Below are 8124 nucleotides of genomic sequence, written 5' to 3' on the forward strand. Positions count from 1 at the left end.
ACATCTGCATCAGTAATAGGCTGATCTAAAACATTTTCAGAAACCCCCATAGGTTGTACATTTGCCTCATTGGAACTTACATTCATATTTCCACCACTGAAAAGAGGCAACAAAGTGTCATAAATGTCCTGTGAGCTTACATTATTGTCTCTAGTACATGACTGCAAGGGCTGAACAGAATCTTCCACAAACACTACATCCCGAGAAACCAGAATACGTTTTTTTTGCGGATGATACAACCTGTAACCTTTGCTTTCAGCACTATAAGCAACAAAAATACATTTGACAGCCTTATCATCCAATTTTCTGCACTGCCCTTGTGGCACCAAAGCATATGCCAAACATCCAAAAACACGCATGTGCTCAATAGAAGGCTTTCTATCATGCCATGCTTCATATGGAGTGATAGACTGCAAAGCTTTCGTAGGACACCTATTAAGTACATAAGTGGCACACATGATGGCCTCAAGCCAAAAAGAATGCGGTAAAGCTTGACTTTTTACCATACATCGTGCCATTTCCGTCAGTGACCTGTTTTTCCTCTCAGCAACACCATTTTGCTGAGGCGTATAAGGCACTGTACATTGGTGTTTTATCCCACAACTAGCCAAAAATGCATTAAATTCATGATACATATACTCCCCCCCTCGATCGGAATGGAGGGTGCCCATAGTACATTTCGAGACATTTTCAGCCATAGCCAGAAATTGTTTGAAGCACATAAAAACTTCGGACTTCGCTTTAAGCGGAAATACCCATGCATGCTTGGAGTAATCATCAATGAAAGTCACGAAGTACAGGTAATTGCCCAAGGACGGAGTTTGCATGGGCCCACAAACATCATTATGCACAAGCTGCAACCTGCATGTGGCCCGAACTGAACCATCCTTTGGAAATTTAGAACGCTGCATCTTACCCAAAATACAGCCTTCACAAACATGTTTGACAGGTGCTTCAAGAGGTGGCAAAGAAGCAACCATATCATATTTCTGCAAACGCAGCAAACTGGCAAAATTCAGATGACCAAAACGTGCATGCCAAAGTTTTGCATCTGAAATAGCCCTTGAATCTGCAACAGCATTTGCAAAATTTTGTCCACACTTGTCATACAAAGTGAGCTTATACAGCCCATGGCACAAAAGCCCAGATGCAACAATTTCATCACCAAAATTGAGATCATGAACTGTACATCTGTCATCCACAAATTTGACTACAAGTCAAAGTCTAGCAAGTGCGGATACAGACAAGAGATTCTTCTTCATCCCAGGTACATAAAGTGCATCAACAAGTGTGAAGGAACTGCCATTAGCAGCAGTGAGCACAATGTTTCCAACACCCTGAATTGGATAAGAGGCGTTGTTGGCACAAGTGACTGAATTCCCATGAGGGACAGACTCGAGAGAGGTAAACAATTCACGATGTGAGGTAATGTGCTTTGTAGCACCACTGTCGAAATACCACACATGTGAATCTGCAGCAACTGACAAGCATGCATCATGGACAGCAGGATTGTAAGTGCACTCTGCGTTAAAAGCCCATTCTGCATCAACATCAGCAACACAGTCTCCTTTCGCAGAAGACTCAACAATGGCTGCATTTGTAGTGGAACCAGCATTTGCAGTGGAACCACCCTCTTTCTTCTTAGCCTCTTTGGCCTTCAACTTAGGACACGACTTGATCAAGTGATCATTGGCTTTTCAATAATGGCAACGCATCTTCTTTTTTCCCTTATCACCAGAATTTCCAAACAAATTCCTGCTAGCAGAAGCATTAGGAATATAATTTTTGCCACTCGCAGCAGAACCATAAGAAGTGGCTGCATTGCTGTTACCACCCTTTCTTTGAGAAGCAATAAAAGCCTGTTCAACTGCACGCTGTCTAGTCCTGTTTTTTTCTGGACAGTGACTCTTGCAACAGCAATGTGCATAATGCATCAAACTTGACAACTTCTGGATTTCCTTGGGTCATCAGTCTCCAAGTACTAGCAAAAGTCTAGTAGGAATCTGGTAAGGCATCAAGAACAGTCTGCACAAGGGAACTGTCTGAAATGAATTCACCTGCAGAAATAAGCTGCTCGTTGATATCCTTGACACTAGCAAGGAAAGTGTCCATATCATCCTCCTCATGCATAATCTTCGACTCCAGCTCTTTATGCAGCAAAGCAATTTTAGCCTCATTGCGGCTTGCATAAAGACCTGCTAGAATATCCCAAGCCTGTTTTGCAGATTTTGCTGAACGGATGTGAGGAACAATGGTGCGCTTCACAAAAAATGCAATCAATGCATGAGCCTGCGCATCCTTAACATCCCAACGAACTTGTTCTGGCGTAGCCAAAACAACTCTAACAGCTGCAATCCTTGCAGCAAGACCTGCAACAAGGACGTACATTAATGCCCTGCACAATGTTCCAGACACCTTTTGACACAAGAACATGTTGCATCATATAAGCCCACATAGGGTAGTTGTCCCCATCCAACCTGTCCTCAGCAGCAAACATCTTGAACACATCTGTGTTGTTGTTGTCAGCCATGGTAAATGTTGCACCTGATGTGAAAACTACCCGAAAATAGGAGAAATGGAGCGGGAACAACCTGTGCTATATAGCACAAACCGTAGAAGACTATAAGGCACCTATTATGCAGAAAACGGCACTGACAAAAATTCTGCACAAAATGACGAAATAGCCTGTGCAGTACTGCCTGTAGTGGAAACGGAGGCCGAAATGAGCCCAAATCAAAATTCTGAGCAGACCGAGCTCCTCGGGCTTGCCCAAAATATATGTCGACCTGCAAACGTTCGCGAAAGCTCACTAAAATCGAAGAAAGTGAGCAGGCGTGTGCTGGAGCAGCTGGCGACTAACCCCGGGAGGACGTGACCTGCTCTGATACCAATTGTTGGAATTAGGGTTGCAGAGAAACACACACAGCTTGGAGAAGACGAAGGAAGCTCAAGGCACACAATAGAGAGTGTATTACTTAGTGTGCAATGGAAAGATAGATAGCCCTAGAGTGATGAGCGTATATACAATGCACGGGGGGAAAAACCTCCTAAAGAGGGAAAAAATGCCCCGGCGGTCCTGGTAAGTTCACACACATCACTACCACATGTATATGGTAACAATTTGATTGATCAGACCAACATCAGGCTGTCGGAACAGATTTTTGATCCATTGACCAGCTTATAGGTGTCCAAATCAAAAATAAAAACAGTTGTGGACTCAGCACATCAAGGGGAATCCATAGTGCAAAAATCCAGGCAAAACAGAGCAGGAGACGTCCTATGCGTAGGATTTCTATTGGAGCTTAGTGAAGTGAAAATTTGATTGAGGTTATGTTAAGTATGGAGCCTGATTTACCCTTTGTAATTTTCTGTGGTAAAAGCGCACATTTGTAAGGCCCCCATTATGAGGAGAAGCCATCGTGCGTGAAGGAAAATCACTCATCGGAAACCAAAATTTTCACGGACAAGAATCAGGGGCAACTTTAAAGGCCTCGGGGGTGGAGGCCCCTGAGACGTTTTTTTTTGCCGGAATATTCTTTTTTGCCGGAATATTATGGCCGGACGGCGGCCGGAAAGTGGTCGGAAAACAACCGGTCGGTTGGCCGGTGGCCGGTAGTCAATGGCCAATGGCCGATGGTCGGAAGTCAATGGCCGGTGGCCGGTGGTTGGAAGTCAATGGCCAGTGGCCGGTGGCCGAATTCAAAAGCGGACTTGTCTTCTCAAGGACGGCCATACATGGGCGGATTGGAGGGTCCGATTTGGACTTATTCGCACAAGGGCGGCTACACATGGCTGTCTCTCATAAGAGAGGGCAGCCCTTTTGGCCTATAAAAGGAGGCCATTTCTACACACATTTCATAGTGTGAAGTTGATGCAACAAGGTGAGTGTGAGGTGGTGAGAGTGAAGCAAGGCGAGAGCTCCATTAAGGGTATAATCCCTTTGTAAACTACTTCTTGTTTTGAAGTACTAAATCCATTGAGTGGCTGCTTTCCCGTGGACATAGCCCACATTGGGTGAACCACGTATATCATGTGTACTCTCTCTCTCTCTCTCTCTCTCTCTCTCTCTACTCTATAATCTCGTGTATATAAATCTATCTCTCTCCATTAAGTAATCTACTCAATTATCTATTTAGCTACGTCTTATTTCCTAACAACTGGTATCAGAGCAAGGTTTGCTCGTAGCTAAATTATCTCAAGGAAAGGATTCCTTGAATTGAGTGGGAGTTATGGCGGAGGAAGAGAAGCTCAAGATTGAGAAGTTCAATGGCAAAAACTACCAACATTGGAAGATGCAGATTGAAGACTATCTCTACCAGAAGGACCTCTATTTGCCACTAGGTGGTCTTGCAAAGAAGCCCGCAACAATGGCAGATGAAGCATGGATTTTCCTTGATCGAAAGGCACTGAGAACAATCCAGTTAAGCTTGGCGTCAACGGTGGCCTTCAATGTTTCGGAGATGAAGACCACGGAGGACTTGATGAAGTCACTTGACGACGTCTACGAGAAACCATCGGCATCTAATAAGGTATTTCTTATGAAGCGCTTGTTCAATCTAAAGATGGCAGAGAATGGTTCAGTTGCAGAACACCTAAATGACTTTAATACAAACATAAGTCAACTTCGATCAGTGAAAATCAATTTCGATGACGAAGTGCGAGCTCTCCTTATACTATCATCTCTACCGGATAGTTGGGACAGCCTTGTGATGGTTGTAAGTAATTCTATCTCTGGCACAAATACTCTTAAGTTTGATGATGTTGTGGGTGTTCTCCTAAGGGAGGAAATGCGAAGGAGAAGCACGGGAGAATCATCAAGTGTTGCACTATCAGTGGAAACAAGAGGAAGGCTTACGGAGAGGTTCAAAAACCAAAAGGGTCGTGATCGCTCAAGGCGGAGCAAGTCACGCACAAAGCCAATTCTTGAATGTTGGAACTGCGACAAGAAGGGCCACGTCAAGAAGGATTGTTGGTCCAAGAAGAAGAAGGAGACAGAGTCTCAAGACAACAAGCCAACATCGGAGGTCAATGTGGCAGGTAAAGTAGAGCAAGATTCTCTAATTCTCTCATTAGACAATGTGTCTAATTCCTGGATAGTAGATTCCGGGGCTTCATTCCATGCGACACCACACAAGCAACATTTCCAAGACTACACCAAAGGTAATTTTGGGTATGTATACTTGGGAGATGATGAAGCTTGTGAGATTGTCGGCAAAGGTACAGTTTCTGTCAAAATTGCTAACGGAAATGAATGGAAGCTTAAAGATGTTAGGCATGTTCCTTCTCTTCGCAAAAATTTGATCTCTACAGGACAATTGGACGATGAAGGTCACAACATTGCATTCGGAAACAAATGGTGGAAGATCTCAAAGGGATCTTTGGTGGTTGCCAAGGGAGAAAAAGTCGGTACACTTTACTTGTGTACTGTTAGCACGCAACCTTCAGCTTGTGCAGCAACTACAGAAGTTGACAGTCCGGTGTGGCACTACCGACTTGGGCATATGAGTGCCAAAGGAATGCAAATCCTTCAAACAAAGAAGCTTCTACCAGGTTTGAAAGAAGTGGACTTAGAGTTCTGTGAAGATTGTGCTTATGGTAAACAAAAGAGGGTAAAATTTCAAAAATCAGGAAATGAAAGAAAAAATAAAAAACTTGAGTTGGTTCATTCTGATGTTTGGGGTCCTGCAAGTACACCATCACTTGGTGGCTCATTGCACTATGTAACATTCATAGACGATGCGACTAGAAAAACATGGGTTTATGTCATGAAGAATAAATCCGATGTATTTTCCATATTTCAAAGGTGGAAAGCCTTTGTGGAGAATGAAACAGGTACCAAGGTTAAATGCCTCAGATCCGACAATGGAGGCGAATATTGCAGCCAAGCTTTTGAAAGCTTTTGTGCTAGCAATGGCATTCGGAGGCAAAGGACAACCCCAAGGACACCTCAACAAAATGGGATTTTGGAAAGGATGAACAGAACAATCATGGAACGAGCACGAAGCATGCGGCTACATGCAGGCCTACCACTTGAACTTTGGGCGGAAGCTGTAAGTACGTCTGTGTACTTAATCAATCAGTCACCCTCAACGGCATTGGATGGGGGAGTTCCAGAAGAGGCATGGACAGGTAAACCGGTGAATTATGCATTTCTCAAAGTGTTTGGGTGTGAGGCTTTCATGCACATAGATAGAAGCCTAAGATCAAAGTTAGATGCAAAGTCCAAAAAGTGTTTCTTCATTGGCTATGGAGAAGGAGACTTTGGGTATCGCTATGGAATCCTGAAGATGGTAAAATCTTAAGGAGTAGGGATGTAATTTTTAACGAACAAAATATGTACAAAGATTACTTGGAAAGAAAACAAACAAAAGAAACAGGTGATGAGTACATGGAGCTTGAGGACGGTGAAGACTCAAGGACTGCAAACGGTGACAATGTGCAACAACGTCAACCAAATGAGGAGCCTCAACCTATTCCCCGAAGATCTACAAGAGCAAGTAGACCTCCAGAAAGGTTTGTTCCTTCCTTCAACCATCTCTTGATCTCAGATTCTGGAGAGCCGGAATCATATGAAGAAGCTATGCAACATGAATCCAAAGAAGAATGGACGAAGAGCATGCAAGTGGAGATGGACTCACTACATCGCAACCAAACATGGGAGTTGGTTGAGTTGCCTAAAGGTAAGCGGGCACTTCAAAACAAATGGGTGTACAAGCTAAAGGAAGAAGAAGGTGGGAAGAAAAGGTACAAGTCTAGGCTTGTGGTAAAAGGTTTTTCTCAAAAGAAAGGTATTGACTTCAATGAAATATTTTCTCTTGTTGTAAAAATGAACTCAATTAGGCTTGTCTTAAGCCTTGTGGCTGCTCATGATCTAAATCTCGAGCAAATGGATGTAAATACGGCATTCCCTCACGGTGACTTAGAGGAGGAAATCTACATGCTTCAACCAAAGGGGTATGAAGTAAAAGGTAAGGAGAAAATGGTTTGCAGATTAAAGAAGAGCTTGTATGGTTTAAAGAAAGCATCAAGACAATGGTACTTGAAGTTTGATCGATGGATGTTGGATCATGGATTCACAAGATGCAACTCGGATCACTGCGTCTACACAGAGAATTTGGGAGATGGGAAATTCATCATCCTAATGTTGTATGTTGATGACATGTTGATTGCAAGTGCTAACATGCAGGACATCAAAGACCTAAAAGAGGAGCTGTCCAAATCTTTTTCAATGAAAGATTTAGGTGCTGCAAAGAGGATACTTGGTATGAAAATATCAAGGGACAGGACGAAGAAGACAATAAAGCTATCTCAAGAAGATTACATCAAGAAGGTACTAGAAAGGTTTGCAATGCAAAATGCAAAACCAGTTTCTACACCTTTGGCTGGTCATTTTAAACTAACGAAGGATATGTGTCCAAAAACACAAGAGGAGATAGCCTATATGTCTAAAGTTCCATATGCTGCAGCGGTAGGTTCTCTAATGTATGCTATGGTCTGGACAAGGCCAGACATTGCACATGCAGTGGGAGTTGTGAGTAGGTTCATGGACAACCCAGGTAAAGAGCATTGGCAAGCTGTGAAGTGGATACTTAGGTATCTAAAAGGGACAACAACAAATGCTTTGTATTTTGGAGGAACTGATATTTTTCTAGAAGGGTATGTTGATGCAGATATGGTAGGTGACAAAGATACTCGAAGGAGCACTACTGGCTATGTGTTCACAGTTGGAGGCACAGCAGTAAGCTAGGCTTCAAAGCTACAGAAAGTGGTTTCACTTTCTACCACGGAAGCAGAGTATGTAGCAATGACGGAGTCAAGCAAAGAAATTCTGTGGCTTCACAGATTCTTAGAAGAGCTTGGATTCAAACAAGACAATTGTGTCTTGTACAGTGATAGCCAAAGCGCTATCCATCTTGCGAAGAACTCAGCCTTTCATTCAAGGACAAAGCACATTGAGGTGAGATATCACTTCATAGGCACACTTTTGGAAGAGGGACAATTAAAGCTAGGAAAGGTGCATACAAGTGAAAATCCTACAGACATGTTTACAAAGGTGGTCAACAAGGAGAAGTTGAGCTTTTGCTCATTTTCAATCGGCATTCAAGGATAAGAAGCCAGAATGGA

This window comes from Adiantum capillus-veneris, chromosome 13, assembly GCF_014529385.1.
Source record: "Adiantum capillus-veneris isolate H3 chromosome 13, ASM1452938v2, whole genome shotgun sequence".
NCBI classification, from domain to species: Eukaryota; Viridiplantae; Streptophyta; class Polypodiopsida; order Polypodiales; family Pteridaceae; genus Adiantum; species Adiantum capillus-veneris.